The following is a 19093-nucleotide window of genomic DNA, read 5'->3' as shown; positions in this document are numbered from 1 at the left end:
GTTGCCAAGGTGAACTAAGGGTCAGATATTTGGGGTTGAGTGGCCAGAGATGTGCCCCATTCAGGCAATTTAGTTAATATCCAGGTTTGAGAGTAAGAACAATGCACTCAAATTATCTGAGAGCATGTCATGGCTTCATTGTTTAACTGCCATTATTTATCGGTTCCTACGTGTATTATGCAAGCAGCTGTGGGGGTGGGGGTGGGGGGGTGGGGGTAACCAGCGTGTGGGGGTGTGGGTACCAGCTGTGGTGTGGGGTACCAGCTGTGGGGGTGTGGGGGTACCAGCTGTGGGGGTGGGTGTACCAGTGTGGGTACCAGCTGTGGGGGTGGGGGGGGGTGTGGGTACCAGCTGCTGTGGGGGGTGGGGGGGGTGTACCAGCTGTGGGGGTGGGGGGTACCAGCTGTGTGGGGTGTGGGTACCAGCTGTGGGGTGTACCAGCTGTGGGGGTGGGGGTACCAGCTGGTTGTTTTGGGTAAACATGGTGAAAAGCTGTGTTATTAATGTCCAGGTCTCTGAAAATTGCAAGAATGATCATTTTGTTCTCGAGGTGAAAAATAGATCATGAAAGTAAAATTTTGTGTTGCTCTGTTTTTGTTAATTCATTGCAAAGATGACAAATTAAAGACTGATTTTGACATAATGATTCTTAAATTACCTTTAAAACCAATGGAATATTGTTCATACTTGGTAATTTGGCAGTTGGTCTCAAACATCTTTCTTTGTCAGTGATATGGTACCAGTATTGAAAACTAGAAAAAGCCCAACTATTTTGTGTATAAATCAGTTAGGAAATCAGTAACTGACAATTGTGAGATACATGCCCTAACATGTACAAGTATTTTAAAACAGTTTGGACATCAGATGCACATAAGAAATGACTAGAATGTCAAAGGGCTTAATATCTTAGAAGACCAATACACTTCTTTTTTTGTTAAGAAATAATACTTCTAGTACAAGGTGGATTTGACGACAGGACATTGACAGGGAGTCGAACCGTCAAGCAGTCCCAGACAAGCCAGGTTATGTTTATGTTGAAGATCACTCAACTGGAACAATAACTGAGGTCATTGTTAACAGTAGATAATAGAAATAAATCCTCTTGAAAAACATGGGAGGTTGGAGATTAAATTGGGAGAATGTGGGGAATTTTATTTATTTAAAAAAAAAAGATTAAGAAGAAAAAGGTTGACCCTGCAGGCACTAGGAGTTAAATTGCATTTTCCCACATCAGTAGATTACCATAAACCCTCGTTGGATAAACAGAAATAGGAAGATGGAACAAGACTGGGTTAGACAAAACTAAGATCAAAAAGAAAATTACTGAATGGAACCCCAGCACATTGAACACTTTGTCTATTGGGTGTCAGATAATAGAAGTACATGAAAGTACATTGGGGTATGAAAAAAAAGCATGTGCAAACTGTGTGTGTCACAAAGCTGTTAACAAATGTTTGCCATGCTGTTTGTTGTTAATACCCATATGAATCTAAAAACAACCCTTCAACAATCCTGATAATTAAATTCTAAACATACCTATTAATAAAAACACAAACAAGATATATGACGTATAAATGAGTTCCTAGGTTTTAATAAATACTTGGCTGGTTAGAAAAATATGTTTCTAAGGTTTGAGTGTTCTTAAATAAATGTACTTGAATCTTTGTCATGGATTCAAACCAAAATTTATCAAGCTGATTGTAAAACAAATTCTGAAATGGATTGTGTTTTACCAGCCTCTGTGGTGTAGTGGTTAAGCCATCAGACAAAAGGCTGGTAGCTAGGTACTGGGTTCGCAGCCTGGTACCAGCTCCCACAAAGAGCAAGTTTTAATGACTCAATGGGTAGATGTAAGATCACTCACTCATTAAAGACTAACCACTAACCCACTGTCCTGGACAGACAGCCCAGATAAGCTACGGTGTGTGCCAAGGACAGTGTGTTTGAACCTTTCTTGGATGTAAGGATGAAAATAAGTATAAATGAATTTTTTTTTTTTTTTTCTAAGTGCGTTATGAGGTCGTGTTTTCTGATGTCCAGAAGAATCTCTAAATGATACAGGTATAGTAAACACAGATTTGTTGTTGTGTTGACCATGATAAAGGTGAACGGCCGTGGAGGTACATGACGGTCTTTCTTGGTGATCAGTGGGTCCTGTCTGCGAGTGCTGTCAGGAGCATTAATAACTTGGAAACAATGGGAAATTACTCACAACCTGTTGTGTTCGTGAGTCCAACTACTAAAAGATAGTCAGATCTTTGAAGCAGTCCTGGATTTTATTGCAAAAAGCAGTCATTTATTTTATTTGCACTGAACATGATCAACCATTGTAAAATGGACTTCAGGTTTGTTGAAACTATTAGCACTAAGCCAGTGTACATTGTCCAACTTCTAAAAAATAGTCAGTTTGTTTTGTTTAATGACACCACTGGAGCACATTGATTTATTAATCATCAGCAGCTATTGGATGTCAAACATTTGGTAAATTTGACATAGTCTTAGAGAGGAAACTCACTACATTTTTCCATTAGTAGCAAGGGATATTTTATATGCATCATCCCATAGACAGGATAGCACATACCATGGCCTTTGATATACCAGTTGTGGTGCACTAAGGCTGTGGTACGTGCTATCCTGTCTAGGATAGTACATATCAAAGATCCCTTTCTACTAATGCAAAATATAGCGTGTTTCGTCGCTAAGACATACAGAATTTAGAAATTTTTGACAACCAATAGCTGATAATTGGTATTTAAATCGGTGTGCTCTAGTGGTGTTGTTAAACAAAACAAACTTTAACGTTACCTTAAAATTGTTAATGGACATATATAATGTACATGTACATACTTTCTATACTCATTTTCAGATAGAAAAAGTAGAAGAAATTCTTTGACTGTACCAATGGCTCAATCCTATGGCTAACTGTCATCCTGAATAGAATTTCAAATCATTTAACCCAACCAATCCTTCACAGATGCCATTAAGTCCGCCTTTAAAACAGTGGGTTAACTATAAAGTGGCTGATTCGTTAAAACAGAATAACCAGGCACAAGCTTTCTTTTACCACTTTTCTTTTTCCCCCCGTAAAATCATTAAATAGTGACATATTCTAATACCAGGGACATACCCTATTTTTTAAACACTAAGGCATATTTTTTACTATTAGAGCCGTTTTTGAAAACTGAAATCATACTTTACTTAGATTTTATTGTTTAGATTATCAATTTCTGTACATTTGAGATGTTTTTGGTCATCCTGGTGTTTATAAAAAGTCTGAACAATCACAATTTGTAGTACTGGGTCGTCAAATGATGAAGGAAGTGGCAGGTAGCTCAGTAGAGTGTATGCACACCTCACCCATGCAATGATACACTGTTTTGAAGTTTTCCCATTCCAACCAGTGTTCCACAAGTTCTGACATATCAGTCTGGTATATATGCTATCCTGCCTGTAGATCTATACAAAAGACCTGTTGCTTGTAATATGTAAATACTATGTTATGTTTGAGCATGCAGTGAACATCTTTTCTTCTACTCTTATATAAGATGTATATTTTTATTTATTTTGATATTTTCTGAAAAATTATTTGAGGGCTAGCTCTGCCACTTGCTAATAGACCAATTGTAAATTTTAGAAACAACTGGCAAATTTCATTGTAATTTGGCAAAATAAGTTCATGAAATGTCTGATATTTTGTTGGAAAATAAGGAAGGAAGAAAATGGTTTATTTAAAGACACACTCAACACATTTTATTGACGGTTATATGGCATTGGACATATGGTTAAAGACCACATTTATATTGAGAGAGGAAACCCGCTGTCGCCACTTAATGGGTTACTCTTTTTCGATTAGCAGCAAGGTATCTTTTTATATGCACCATCCCACAGACAGAATAGTACATACCTTTGTCACACCAGTTGTGAAGCACTGGCTGGAACGAGAAGTAGCCCAATGGGAATTGATCCTAGATCGATCGCACATCAAGGGAGTGCTGTACCACAGAGCCACATCCTGCCCTTTGTACATCCTGCCCCTAGATAATGTAGCAAAATGTTCTGCCCATCAGAGCTAGCTCTGTATTTGGAAGCTATGCTTAGAAAAGAAAGTCCTCCAGATATAAAGGTCAGGGCCCAATGTCACAAAACATCGCAAGACTAGTTTTGCACATAAACGTAAATCAATGACAAAACCTCAATTGTTTTTATTAGCAGTACAACAAATATAATTTGAAGTACAGATATTTCATTTTCTATTGTCCTTAAAATGTTCCATCTTCCGTAATGATGTACTTTTTTGCCTGAAATGGATGCCAAACACATGTAAACGTACAGCCGGTTTGACCCTTAGTCGCAGACATAAAATTACAATGTTTTGTGAAATTGGCTTCTGGATTTTACTGATGGAATTTTTTTTTCTTGTTCTTGATCAAGTTGCAGCCAACAAAATAGTGGTTGTTTTTGTTTTTCTTTTCCCCCACAAAGGTTATCTTCATTAGTGATGTTCATTAAGACCTACATATAAACTATCATACTGTTGTTGTCATGTATCTGTTTGGCTAAGTGTGCTTGACTGCATTTCTGTGGATTATATAACTGCGTAAAAACCTGAAAGCCCCCAAAAAACTGGATTTGTATCCATGTAGTAATTACCGACTTCAAAGGATGACGTGCATTAGAAGAAGAAAACATCCGGAGGCTATGAAATGAGCAGCAGATATGTGTAGACTGTGCACGGCGTGATGACAGATGGTGAGTACCAGTCACAGTTTCACAGTGCAGAACGTGCCCACTGTTAAAACCCTGTTCTGTATATAAAAAATAAAACCGTGCGCAATGCAGAACTTACTACAAGAAAGGTGAAAAAAGTTCTTGATTGAGTATAGATAGACCCACTAGATGTCACTCCAGTGTGATGGATTCTGGCTCGAGATGTAGGTTTTGCTGCCAGTGGGTTTTGACTGGTATTTATGTATTTGTGTAGGTGTTTAGATGTTGATAGTAAGGAGCAACATGTTGTTTGGAGTGGGAGGAGGAGAGAAAATGAATGTTTGTTTAATAACACCTCAGAACATTGTTTATTTGCCAGTCGTCTGAAGCTGGACGATCAGTCTATAGGTTCAATCCCTGTCAGTGTACTCATTGGGCTATTTCTTGTTCTGGCCCCGTGCTTATAAAACTTAAAGTCTAGACTTTAATAAAGTCCAGACTTTTAACGTAATGCTATTTGAATGGCGTTGCCATGACGTTAAAGTCTGGACTTTATTAAAGTCTAGACTTTAAGGTTTATAAGTACGGGGCCTAGTCAGTGCTCCACAACTGGTGTAATAAAGACCGTTGTATGTACTATACTATGGGATGATGTATATAAAAGATGCCTTGCTGCTAATCCAAAAGATTAGTCCATGCAGTGGCGGCAGTGGGTTTTCTCTCTAGTTTTCTCTATGGACCTTAACCATATAACAGTAGATAAAATGAGTTGAGTACGGCATTAAATAAAATATTTCTTTCTTTCTTTGTATCTTTCTATGTTTCTGTTTCTTTCTTTCTTTCTGGTCAACATGCTGGTAGGTACTGGGTTCGGATCCCAGTCGAGGCATGGAATTTTTAATCCAGATACTGACTCCAGACCCTGAGTGAGTGCTCCGCAAGGCTCGATGGGTAGGTGTAAACCACTTGCAGTGACCAGTGATCCATAACTGGTTCAACAAAGGCCATGGTTTGTGCTATCCTGCCTGTGGGAAGCGCACATAAAAGATCCCTTGCTACTAATCGGAAAGAGTAACCCATGAAGTGGCGACAGCGGGTTTCCTCTCAAAATCTGTGTGGTCCTTAACCATACATGTATGTTTGACTCCATATAACCGTAAATAAAATGTTGAGTGCGTCGTTAAATAAAACATTTCTTTCTTTCTTTTTTTTCTTTCTTTCTTTCTTTCTGTTTTTTTCTTTCTTTCTTTCTTTCTTTCTGTTGTCTAAGGTTTGATATAGCAGTTGAAAGCAATTGGAGAGTGGTGGATGCAGATTACTGTTCCAAAGTGTTTGGGGCAGGATGTATCCCGGTGGTAAAGTGCTTGCCTGATACATAGTCGGTGTAAGATCGATCTCCGTCTGTCGACCCATTGATACATAGTCGGTGTAAGATCGATCTCCGTCTGTCGACCCATTGATACATAGTCGGTGTAAGATCGATCTCCGTCTGTCGACCCATTGATACATAGTCGGTGTAAGATCGACCTCCGTCTGTCGACCCATTGATACATAGTCGGTGTAAGATCGACCTCCGTCTGTCGACCCATTGATACATAGTCGGTGTAAGATCGACCTCCGTCTGTCGACCCATTGATACATAGTCGGTGTAAGATCGACCTCCGTCTGTCGACCCATTGATACATAGTCGGTGTAAGATCGACCTCCGTCTGTCGACCCAGTGGGCTATGTTTCCTTCTAGCCAGTGCACCACAACTGGTATATCAAAGACTGTGGTATGTGCTATCCTGTCTGTGGAATGGTGCATGTAAAATGTTCCTTGCTACTATAAATGAAAAATGTATCATGTTTTCTTTAAAACTTGTCAGAATTACCAAATAGCCAATGATTAATGAATCAGTGTGCTCTAGTGGTGTTGTTAAACAACACAAACTTTAACTTTCTCCCAAATATTTATACATTTAATGTATTCGATGTAACAGTCTGTTAAAAAAAACCCTGCCCAAATGACCATGACTTTGATTTGAAATGTATGTGCCTGTTGAAAATGATACTGTAGCTAAAGGTTAAAGAGAAGTAAGTAATACATTGTGAATGCAGTAAAGAAATATCAAATTGCAGAAACATAATAATCACTTAGATTATAACTACATGTAGGAGAAAAAAAATATGACCTTGAATAGAATGAAATTTAAATGTACACAAAACATGTGACCTGACAACTATATAGTATGCACAATTGGGGTCAGAATACTGAACACTATATGGTGTTAAGTAAATAGTTCCATTGGAAAGATAGTAAACCTATTTTTTATGAATTGCATGTACATGATGCGTGACAAATGAAATATACTCTGTCAAAAAAGAAACGCATAGGTGATAGGGAAGGAAGAAAAGTGTTTAATTTTACAAAATATTGGGTTTTTTTTGTACAATGTTGCTTAATGACCATGTTTGTTAATGTTCCTGGAATGGGACAGCATGCCCAAATGCACCCTAAAACAAATTTAATGCATGTTGTGGCACGTTGTGCGACAATTGCAGGAAATCGGCATGAAATGGTCAGATTTTGGCGAATGCACGTGAAACTCTGGGCAAAAGATTGGGGTAGTGATGGGTATTTAAAGCTGCAATGCTTGCAATGATGCCTCATTTCCATTTCGACGTAGACAAGTTACAAAGATGCCAAGACTAAGTCTGCCAAACCGAAACATTGCAATAGGCTGCCTCCAGTTAGGTGAATAGTAGTTAGCAGTCGCACGCCATATGAACGTCCATCAGAGCACCAGTTCACGTCTCTGGGAAGTTCAATCAGCTGACGACCAGCCCAGAAGTGGAAGACCTTGCATAACAACTGCAGCACAAGACGCTACATCAGAACCGACTTCGAGAAGCTGGTTTACGGGCTAGGAGACCGTATGTTGGCCCCGTCCTGTGACGTCAACATCGACATTTACGTGTTCACTGGTGCACGAATGTACAGGGGTGGAACTTGGGAAACTGGCCGCGAGTATGGTTCAGCGACGAGTCACATTTCCTTCTACAGCAACTGGATGGACAACAACGTGTTTACAGATGCTGCAATGAACATTTTGCCAACAACTGCGTTGCCCAAGTTGACAGAGTCAGTGGAGGGAGTGTTGAGATGTGGGGAGCCATCTCATACACCAGCAGAAGTGAACTTGTGTTTGTACAAGACAACCTGACAGCTGTACGCTACCGGGATGAAATTCTTTGCTGTCACATGCTTCCCATTTTTGATCAACAGAGAGGTCTTTCAGCAGGACAATGCCAGGCCGCAAACGGCACATGTAACAATGGATTTCCTACAGAATGAGAACATTAATGTGCTGCCATGGCCATCATGATCGCCAGATCTCAACCCCATTGAACATCTATGGGACGAACTGGACAGGTGTGTATGCCAGCGTGACCTGAAGCCTCAGATTCTTACACAACTGTCACATGCACTGCAGGAAGAATGGGCTAGGATTCCACGTGCCCGGATTCAGTGACTCATTCAGTCTATGCCAAAAAGATGTCATGCAGTGATTGCTGCTGCCGGTGTCCACACAAGGTGCTGATTTCAGCACCCTCGTGCGATGCTGTTTGGTGATGAAAATGCCTCCACTGCCGTCAGTCCATAGCAAGAACATTGTCACATACACATGTCAAATTTGACTGTGATACGATCATAAATAACGAAATTATGCCACTTTGTATTAAAGAGATAATTCCATGAATAATTCGCCTATGCGTTTCTTTTTTGACAGAGTATATAACATTTTTAATAGCATTTTTTTAATACATTATATACACTTGGCAGATGCCCAATAGCCAATAAATTTTGTGCTGGGGTGTCATTAAACCATTCGTTTGTTTGTTTGTTTATTTGTTCGTTTGTTCGTTCATTCAAGGTGGAGATAGTTTCCACCAGGTAATGGAGTTTTGAAAAAGACTTTGAAATTCAATATCATCATATATTAATATTACATAATGTTTTGTAAACAATATAGGCAGGGCTTTAGATGGATCAAATATACTGTTAACATTTTGTTGAATTTAGTCTTAAGAAACAAAAAATCAATGAAAACAAAGAGAACAAAACAAAATACTGGCTTAGTTAATTCCAGTTTAGGCCTTTGGTTATTTTATTGAAAAATATATTGAACAAGTTCAGTTTCAGCTCTTATCTGAATGTCTGATGAATGCCAGTTCAAATCCTGGGAAACACTGGGAGTTCATGGTCAACAGAACATAAAGAAAACTCATCTAATGGATTTATAATGGCGTGATGGAATTGTAACGAATGTTAAATGATTTGTAATGGTAATTGTGAAAGGATGCTGAATTGCTTGAATAGTAATTATAAAAACAAGAGAAAATTGTATGCAGTGTTTCCGAGTTGCTTTTAACTGTTTTATATTCCACTCCATCACAGCTTTCCTGTCTCCATTGATCTGCACATACATCATCAGGCGTGTGGCTGGTTGGGGTTTGTTACTTGGAACAAGAGAAGATATATTGGCCGGAAAGACCAGTCACTAGGGACGGATGTGAAAGAATAGAATCGGATCTCTCCAGCAAAGTTTAATCTGTTCTGTGTGTTCGGTGTATCACAGTACGTGACATTACACGCTGCAGTCTTTGTGTGTCTGTATTACAGGGGCAGATAACTCCAGTCAAAATCAGAACTGTCCAGCAAATTAAAAAATTTCTTGTACGTGTCATTACACGATGTAGACTCTTTGTGTCTCTCTATTGCAGGGGCAGATAACTCTGGTCTGCCTTGGAACTCTTCAACAAATTAAATTTTCTCTGTGCTGTTGTTTGAGTACGTGACATTACATGCTGCAGATTTGTGGCTCTGTATTACAGGGGCAGATAACTCTGGTCAGTATTGGAACTCTTCAGCAAATTAAATTTCTTCTGTTTGCTCTGATGTATCAGTACGTGACATTACATGTTAGTCTGTAAGTTTTTATCACAGGGGCAGATAACTCTGGTCTGTGAAGCATAAAAGAGTTGAATTAACCAACTGTATTGCTTTTCTCTGATTGAATATTGATTTTAGTGTATCTCATCTTGTCAGATTGATTTTGTTTTTCTGCTGGCTATTAGATTGCTAGATCAACATGGAATGTTGTAAAACATTGCCAAGTACATGTTTGCAGGTGATTATACTGATAGACATCTGCACTTTGTGAAACTACATTTAGTTCTTGCTGATTAGGTGATGTTGGTATAATTCCAGTTGTTATATGCCTGTCTATGATGGGTCGTATTGTGGTATGCCGTTGTCCATCCCGTCTGTTAACTTTTCTTGTCCCGACCATATATCTTGCATACAGATAAATAATGGATCATCAAACCTCACATGTAGGAACAACTTGGGATGGCAGTGTGTCACATACTATTACTAGGTCAATGTGATCTACTTTTCAGTCTACTGCACATAACAGTAAATCCTTGTTCAGATCATATCTTGCATACAGATGTACACAGGACCATCCAACCTCACATGTACAAACAACTTGGGATGATGGTGTGTCAAATAATTTGTCTATATTCTGAACATCCTAGGAAAGTCTTGTTTAGCACATAATTTCTTAGCGGTTCTGTATTGTTAACTTTACATACATAAACTGTAATATAAATGTGTCACCAGAGTACCCATGCTAAACAAAATTTCCCTTTCTAATAAAGAATAATAACTTCACTAATCAGACAGCACCTTCTCCAATGGACACAGTATCATCTGTAGTTGGTCCAAAACAAACTGTTAATCCGTACCATTGCTAGAATTGAATCATACCGTAACATATTCATTAATATATTTATGGTTTTCCATCAAACTCCTGACGGGCGTACCATGTACCTAACCGGTACACTTGTTGAAATTGCAGTTACATATAGGCCTCAGTTTGATACAGCCAGGTGTTGTTGTTTTTTTTGTACAAATTTCACCTGACATTTAAAAAAAAAAAACATTTGATTGAAACAAAATGTTTTGTTTAGATTTTTATAAAGTCTGTTATCTAGTAATTAACTGAAGTACAACTACTAAATTATCGTTTTATCTTGTTATTTCAGTTTGGTGGTGTGTTTTGAAGAATTTCTACAAGTCTTCAAAGATCAGTTATTAGAGGTGAGTAACAGACTAGATCAGTTGATGACAGTAGTATGGTGATTGATCCTAAATATATGGATGTTTTGTTTAATGAAATCACTAGAGCACATTTATTTATTTATCATCAGCTATTGTATGTCACATAGTTGTAAATTCTGACATATCTCTCTCTCTCTCTCTCTGTGTCTCTCTCTCTGTCTCTCTCTCTCTCTGTCTCTCTCTCTCTCTCTCTCTCTCTCTCTGTCTCTGTCTGTCTCTCTCTCTGTCTCTCTGTCTCTCTCTCTCTCTCTCTCTCTCTCTCTCTCTCTCTCTCTCTCTCTCTCTCTCTCTCTCTCTCTCTCTCTCTCTCTCTCTCCCTCCCCTCTTTGTATGGAAAAATGTACAATCAATCTGAACATATTTAGTCTAACAATACTCATTATGTATTATATATATATATTTATTATATACATAGCAATGAAATATACAGATCTACGGAAACCATAAAAGTCATATCCGGTGAAAAGTAATATTTTCGCTGTATTTTAGCTACAGTGAAAATATAGAAGTCGTATTTACTTTTTTGTAAAAGTGCATGATTACATTATCTCCCTTTGTCTCGGTTCTTCGTATTTAAATTTGATGATTACCAATGCATCTGATCGTATTTGAAAAATAAAAAATGTAATTTAAACAACTACCTATAAAAACGGGATACGAAGTGCAATTACGATAAAATATATAAAACAAATTGAATACGAAGCTAAATAATGATGACACAATGTAGTGTCATCGAGTTTAAGTGTAAGAATTTAACGGCGTTCGACTCGTTTTGTTTTTGTGGGAGTTTTTAGAGGATCGCTTTGTCAGGTATGTTTACACCGCAGTATTGTTAAATAAATGTTAATAAAGATAAATTTTAATCAAATTTCTTTTCAAAAGTCTATGGTAAAGTAAATTTTCTGGCAAAGTTCCATAGGAAGAAATATATCATGACGTTACGTGTTTTCGATAGGATAAGTGAAAGATATTACCAAAGAGCGAAAGATATTGTCAAAAATTAGGAAATATGTATATAATAAATAGACCATTTCATGGTGTTTTTCCGAATATGATTTTTATGTCAACTCGTGATGTGTGAAAACCATATTTTCACTCATTGCTTCGCAATTCGTGAAAATATGGTTTTCACACACCACTCGTTGACATAAAAATCGTATTCGAAAAAACCCATGAAATAGCCTCTATATATTTAATGTTATTTATTTTTAACATTATCTGTAACATAGTGATTCAGGTTCCCATCCCTGACACTATCAACATTATCTGTAACATAGTGATTCAGGTTCCATCCCTGACACTATCAACATTATCTGTAACATAGTGATTCAGGTTCCCATCCCTGACACTATCAACATTATCTGTAACATAGTGATTCAGATTCCCATCCCTGACACTATCAACATTATCTGTAACATAGTGATTCAGGTTCCCATCCCTGACACTATCAACATTATCTGTAACATAGTGATTCAGGTTCCCATCCCTGACACTATCAACATTATCTGTAACATAGTGATTCAGGTTCCCATCCCTGACACTATCAACATTATCTGTAACATAGTGATTCAGGTTCCCATCCCTGACACTATCAACATTATCTGTAACATAGTGATTCAGGTTCCCATCCCTGACATGTAGTCTTAAAGAAAACTGGGTACATTCTCTCATTAGCAGCAAGGGATCTTTTATATGCACTTTCATAAAAACAGGACAGCATATCTTGAATAAGGATGATATAAGACAACACAATGGGTCAATGTACAAATTATGGTAATTTAATTATTTTATGAGTTCTTGTAGCAACCCTAGTAAATTCCATCGATGTAGATTTAAAAAACATTTCGGCTGTAAAGTCGAAAATTAAATGGCTTATTTCTGCTTAGGGTAAATGATGTAATACAGGTAATTCCAATGCTGTTACAAAATGAGCCAATGTCACTTGCACAAATAATGTTTTAAAACATTTTTTACAGAAACATATGTACATTTATGCCACAAAATATAAACAGCTTGCATGTATTTCTACTAAGTGACTTATGTAGTAATAACCATGCTGTTAAAAAATTAGTCAATGTCAATTTTACAAATAATATTTTGATACATTATTACACTTTTGTGCCAAAAATGAAACAACTTCAATTTTACACGTAAATCTTTAATGATTGTTAGTTTTGAATGCATGACACTGCAAAACCAAGGTAACACGAGAAAACAAACATATCAGTGGTCACCTAATGAGACTTATTTCACTGGGACATCTGAAACTTAGTACCTTGACATGTCAGGGTCATACCTAACCCAGAATAATAGGGTGGGGTGCAGTCAACAGATAATCAAGGAATATGCATGGAAAAAGTCTGCTGCTAGACAATAAAGGTACTTTTGTTTAAACTGAAAAAAGACACTTTTAAACTAAAACAAGCCCATTTTCATATTTGTCTGATCATCACCCACACACACAGTATACAGCCCTGCCTATAGATCTACCTAACACGTGTTCGTATTGTCTGATCATCACTCACACACACAGTATACAGCCCTGCCTATTGATCTACCTAACACGTGTTGGTATTGTCTGATCATCACCCACACACACAGTATACAGCCCTGCCTATAGATCTACCTAACACGTGTTGGTATTGTCTGATCATCACCCACACACACAGTATACAGCCCTGCCTATAGATCTACCTAACACGTGTTCGTATTGTCTGATCATCACTCACACACACAGTATACAGCCCTGCCTATTGATCTACCTAACACGTGTTCGTATTGTCTGATCATCACCCACACACACAGTATACAGCCCTGCCTATTGATCTACCTAACACACACACAGTATACAGCCCTGCCTATAGATCTACCTAACACGTGTTGGTATTGTATGATCATCACCCACACACACAGTATACAGCCCTGCCTATAGATCTACCTAACACGTGTTGGTATTGTCTGATCATCACCCACACACACAGTATACAGCCCTGTCTATAGATCTACCTAACACGTGTTGGTATTGTCTGATCATCACCCACACACACAGTATACAGCCCTGCCTATAGATCTACCTAACACGTGTTCGTATTGTCTGATCATCACCCACACACACAGTATACAGCTCTGCCTATTGATCTACCTAACACACACACAGTATACAGCCCTGCCTATAGATCTACCTAACACGTGTTGGTATTGTCTGATCATCACCCACACACACAGTATACAGCCCTGCCTATAGATCTACCTAACACGTGTTGGTCTGCCTATGATCTACCTAACACACACACAGATCATCACCCACACACACAGTATACAGCCCTGCCTATAGATCTACCTAACACACACACAGTATACAGCCCTGCCTGTAGATCTACCTAACACACACTCACAGTATACAACCCTGCCTGTAGATCTACCTAACACACACACAGTATACAGCCCTGCCTGTAGATCTACCTAACACACACACAGTATACAGCCCTGCCTGTAGATCTACCTAACACACACACAGTATACAGCCCTGCCTGTAGATCTACCTAACACACACACAGTATACAGCCCTGCCTGTAGATCTACCTAACACACACACAGTATACAGCCCTGCCTGTAGATCTACCTAACACACACACAGTATCCAGCCCTGCCTGTTGATCTACCTAACACACACACAGTATACAGCCCTGCCTGTAGATCTACCTAACACACACACAGTATACAGCCCTGCCTATTGATCTACCTAACACACACACAGTATACAGCCCTGCCTGTAGATCTACCTAACACACACACAGTATACAGCCCTGCCTGTAGATCTACCTAACACACACACAGTATACAGCCCTGCCTGTAGATCTACCTAACACACACACAGTATACAGCCCTGCCTGTAGATCTACCTAACACACACACAGTATACAGCCCTGCCTGTAGATCTACCTAACACACACACAGTATACAGCCCTGCCTGTAGATCTACCTAACACACACACAGTATACAGCCCTGCCTATTGATCTACCTAACACACACACAGTATACAACCCTGCCTGTAGATCTACCTAACACACACACAATATACAGCCCTGCCTATTGATCTACCTAACACACACACACAGTATACAACCCTGCCTGTAGATCTACCTAACACACACACAGTATACAACCCTGCCTGTAGATCTACCTAACACACACACAGTATACAGCCCTGCCTATTGATCTACCTAACACACACACAGTATACAGCCCTGCCTATAGATCTATCTAACACACACACAGTATACAGCCCTGCATATTGATCTACCTAACACGTGTTGGTATTGTCTGATCATCACCCACACATACAGTATACAGCCCTGCCTGTAGATCTACCTAACACACACACAGTATACAGCCCTGCCTGTAGATCTACCTAACACACACACACAGTATACAGCCCTGCCTATTGATCTACCTAACACACACACAGTATACAGCCCTGCCTGTAGATCTACCTAACACACACACAGTATACAGCCCTGCCTGTAGATCTACCTAACACACACACAGTATACAGCCCTGCCTGTAGATCTACCTAACACACACACAGTATACAGCCCTGCCTGTAGATCTACCTAACACACACACAGTATACAGCCCTGCCTATTGATCTACCTAACACGTGTTGGTATTGTGTGAGAGGGGCGAGACGTAGCCCAGAGGTAAAGACCTAATACTCAGTCAGTCTGGGATTGATCCCCATTAGTGGGCCTATTGGGCTATTTCTTATTTCTAGTTCCAGCCAGTGCACACAACTGGTATATATCAAAGGCCATGGTATGTGCTATAGTGTCTCTGGGATGGTGCACATAAAAGATCCCTTGCTACTAATGGAAAATTGTAGTGGGTTCCTTCTCAAAGACTATATGTCAAAATGACCAAATTAGCCGATGATTAATAAATCTGTGTACTCTAGTGGTGTCCGTTAAACAAAACCAACTTGAACAGCCCTGCCTATAGATCTACCTAACAAGTGGTGGTATTGTGTGAGAACATGGGTAACTGGACCCAGTCACTAAGACAGAAGTGTGTCATAAATCTTCAGCTAGTGTCCGCCTCTCATGCACAACCAGAACTAAATAATGCAGACACACACCAGATACCTCACCTGGATTAAAACACGCTAGGTGTTCCATATCCCACCCTGCCCAACAAAGTCAGAAGTGGACATCTGAGCTAATGGCTCCATTTCAGAGTCAAATACTTTGAAATATTAGCTGTCACAAACATATTTTGTTAACAGAGAAACCGCTTGAACTCTTGCTATACCAGATTTTGTTCCAAGTGGTCTTGATGTCTCTGAAATATGGAGCAGGATGTTGTCTGCATACTAGTTAAGCCATCAGACGTAAGGCCAGTAGGTATTGGGTTCACATGCCAGTACCGGCTCCCACCCACAACTCAGTGGGGAGGTACATACGGTATAGATCTGTGTTAAGGCCTTACAAGGCTCAAAAATTATTTTTTCTAATTTTAATTGTGAGGCAAATGTTTGAAATTGAGAAGCAGTTTTAGAGCACAGGTATTGCTATCATTTCACACTTGTTTTATTAAACGTTAGCTAGACTAGTTTTTATGCTACATGTTAAACAGAATGACCACTGTGATAGTTCTAAATAGTTCACGATGTTTGCATCACTCGCTGTAGCTACCTCGGATTTGAAAAACCGTAATCGATAGATGATTCTTCCATTATTGGTGTGCACACCAATGTAAAATGGCTACGTCCACGATGTTGGTACAAATGTAGTAATGTTTTAAAATTCGGAAAACGCATGGCACATGCGAATCAAGAATTCTGGGATATACTTGAAACAATTTTTAGAAATAAGATGAAAAGCAAAAGCTTCTTGTTAAACAGATTATTGGAAAGCATTTTGTGTGTTTAGAGCAGCAATTGCCGCCTGCCGCCAGCCAAATTCTAGCCTTGTTGTATAATGACACCATTGGCCAGGGATAAAGTGATATCCTGGGATCTGGCTAAGTCAGGAGAGCACTTGCTTGAGGTCCTTGTGTCGAAGGATCAAACCTACTCTGGACCTATTCTCAATCCCATCCATGACTGGCACATCAATGTCCTGTCTGTGGGAAAGTGTATATAAAAGATCCCTAGCTGCTAATGGAATTACATGTAATTGTATGCATCGAGTTTCCGTTGAAGACTTATGTGTCACAATGACCAATTTATAGACAATTACATCATAATGGCCAACCAGTGACAAACTAAATAAAGTTACGATTCAGAACTTTATTAATAAAATATGAAATGTAATTACAATATTCAGGCATCAAATTTGGAGATTTCTTTTGAGGATTCCGTGAAAATTATACACATGATTTAATAAATATTTTGGGAAACATTCACATGTATGGCCTCGGTCTCTACAGGTCAAATCAAGTGTCAATTATGTTCCTGATTGGTCACATGATTACATGTTTAACATCCAATTGCCAATCAGTGTGCTTTGGCAGTGTCATACCAGCCTTGGTGTAAGTCATCAGATTCAATGCTGATACTGATAGGTACTCCGTTCATATCCCAGTACTGGCCACATCCAGAGCAAGTTTTGATGACTCAATGGGTAGGTGTATGACCACTACACCATCTTGTCTATCACTAACAACTAGCCACTAATCCACTGTCCTGGGGTCCATTTCACTAAACATCGTAAGTTTACTTCTGCTAGTTTACCGGTCGTGCGTTTACATGTGTTTGACATCAATTTCACACAGAAAATTATATCATTACGGGAGCTGGAGTATTTTAAAGACAAAAGAAAATGAAATATGTGTTCTTCTAACTATATTTGTTGAACTACAATAGTAATAAAAATTGTGGTTTAGTTGTCGATTTACATTTACATGCAAAACTAGGCTTACGATGTTTTGTGAAATTGGGTCCTGGAACCTTAATTGAATATAAGCACGAACATGTTTTTAAAGAAGAAGAGAAGTAGTAGTGTTATTGAGTAAAACAAAACTTTAACTTAGTTTGACCATATGCACTTAAGTCTGGTGCCTGACTCCACAGTTCCTAAGAATCCAATTACGGTTCAAGCACGCTGTCCTGGGCACACATATCAGCTATCTGGGCTGTCTGTCCAGGACAGTGGGTTAGTTAGTCGTTAGTGGTTAGTGAGAAAGAGGGGTGTAGTGGTCTTACACTTACCCTCTGAGTCATTAAAACTCACTCTGGGTGGGAGCCAGTATCAAGCTGCGAACCCTGTACCTACCAGTCTTATGTCTGATGGTTTAACCACGACACCACCTACATGTAGGCTGGTATTCCTACGTCTGTATCTTCAACTGAGTCTCCCAGGTGGTGTGATTGAGCTTGATTTTATTATTATTCCCTGTATCTGACTGATGGTTATGGTTGGGTGTTTACGGTGTGGTGTTGCATAAGAGCTGACTTGTGGACAATGCAGTATTGAAGGTGTATTATGGAATGGTCACGTCTGATGTGCGTAATTGCTGCTTGATCACTATTTAATAGAGGGGTAACCTGAACTTTCTTTGTATTTGTCCGTTAATGATGTAGTTAGGTATTACATGGTTTCACTTGAATTAATCCTGTCTCTAGAGCTGTGCTGTGATTTGTACTCAATAGTTTGGAGAATGGTGAGATGTGTATTTTAGGTGTCTGAAAATTGTGAGAACGATTATTTCGATCAAGCAAATCTAATTTTGTGTAACCTATTTTTCATTTTTGTAGTAAATTTAGGATATCATTTACATGGACGTAATGAAAAAAAGTAAAGTTTGTTTTATTTAACAATGCCACTAGAGCATATTGATTTTGTTATCTTATCATCGGCTATTGGACATCAAACATGGTCATTCTGACACTGTTTTTTTTTAGAGAAACCCGCTGTCACCACATAGACTACTCTTTTATGACAGGTAGCAAGGGATCTTTTATTTGCGCTTCCCACAGGCAGGATAGCATGAACCATGGCCTTTGTTGAACCAATTATGGATCACTGGTCCGTGCGAGTGGTTTACACCTACCCATTGAGCCTTGCGGAACACTCACTCAAGGTTTGGAGTCGGTATCTGGATTAAGAATCCCATGCCTTGACTGGGATCCGAACCCAGTACCTACCAGCCTGTAGACCGATGGCCACCAAGGCCAGTCTGGACCTAACGAGTTATGGAGAAAAAAAAGGCAGTGGGCT

At 39.0% G+C, this 19093-nt stretch overlaps 1 protein-coding gene across 1 annotated transcript in view; it reads left to right on the top strand.

Annotated features, from left to right (window-relative positions):
- The window catches only part of LOC121367543 (dystroglycan-like), a 130602-nt gene that overhangs the window by 5879 nt on the left and 105630 nt on the right, over nucleotides 1–19093 (top strand). Inside the window, exon 2 of the mRNA XM_041491776.1 lies at nucleotides 10801–10855. The gene's annotated coding sequence lies outside the window, so the exon portion shown is untranslated. The remainder of the gene's footprint in view (nucleotides 1–10800; nucleotides 10856–19093) is intronic.

Source organism: Gigantopelta aegis, chromosome 3, assembly GCF_016097555.1.
Source record: "Gigantopelta aegis isolate Gae_Host chromosome 3, Gae_host_genome, whole genome shotgun sequence".
In the NCBI taxonomy this organism is placed as follows: Eukaryota; Metazoa; Mollusca; class Gastropoda; order Neomphalida; family Peltospiridae; genus Gigantopelta; species Gigantopelta aegis.
Note: the sequence above shows the minus strand (reverse complement) of the source record. Positions and strands in the feature narration are given on the sequence as shown.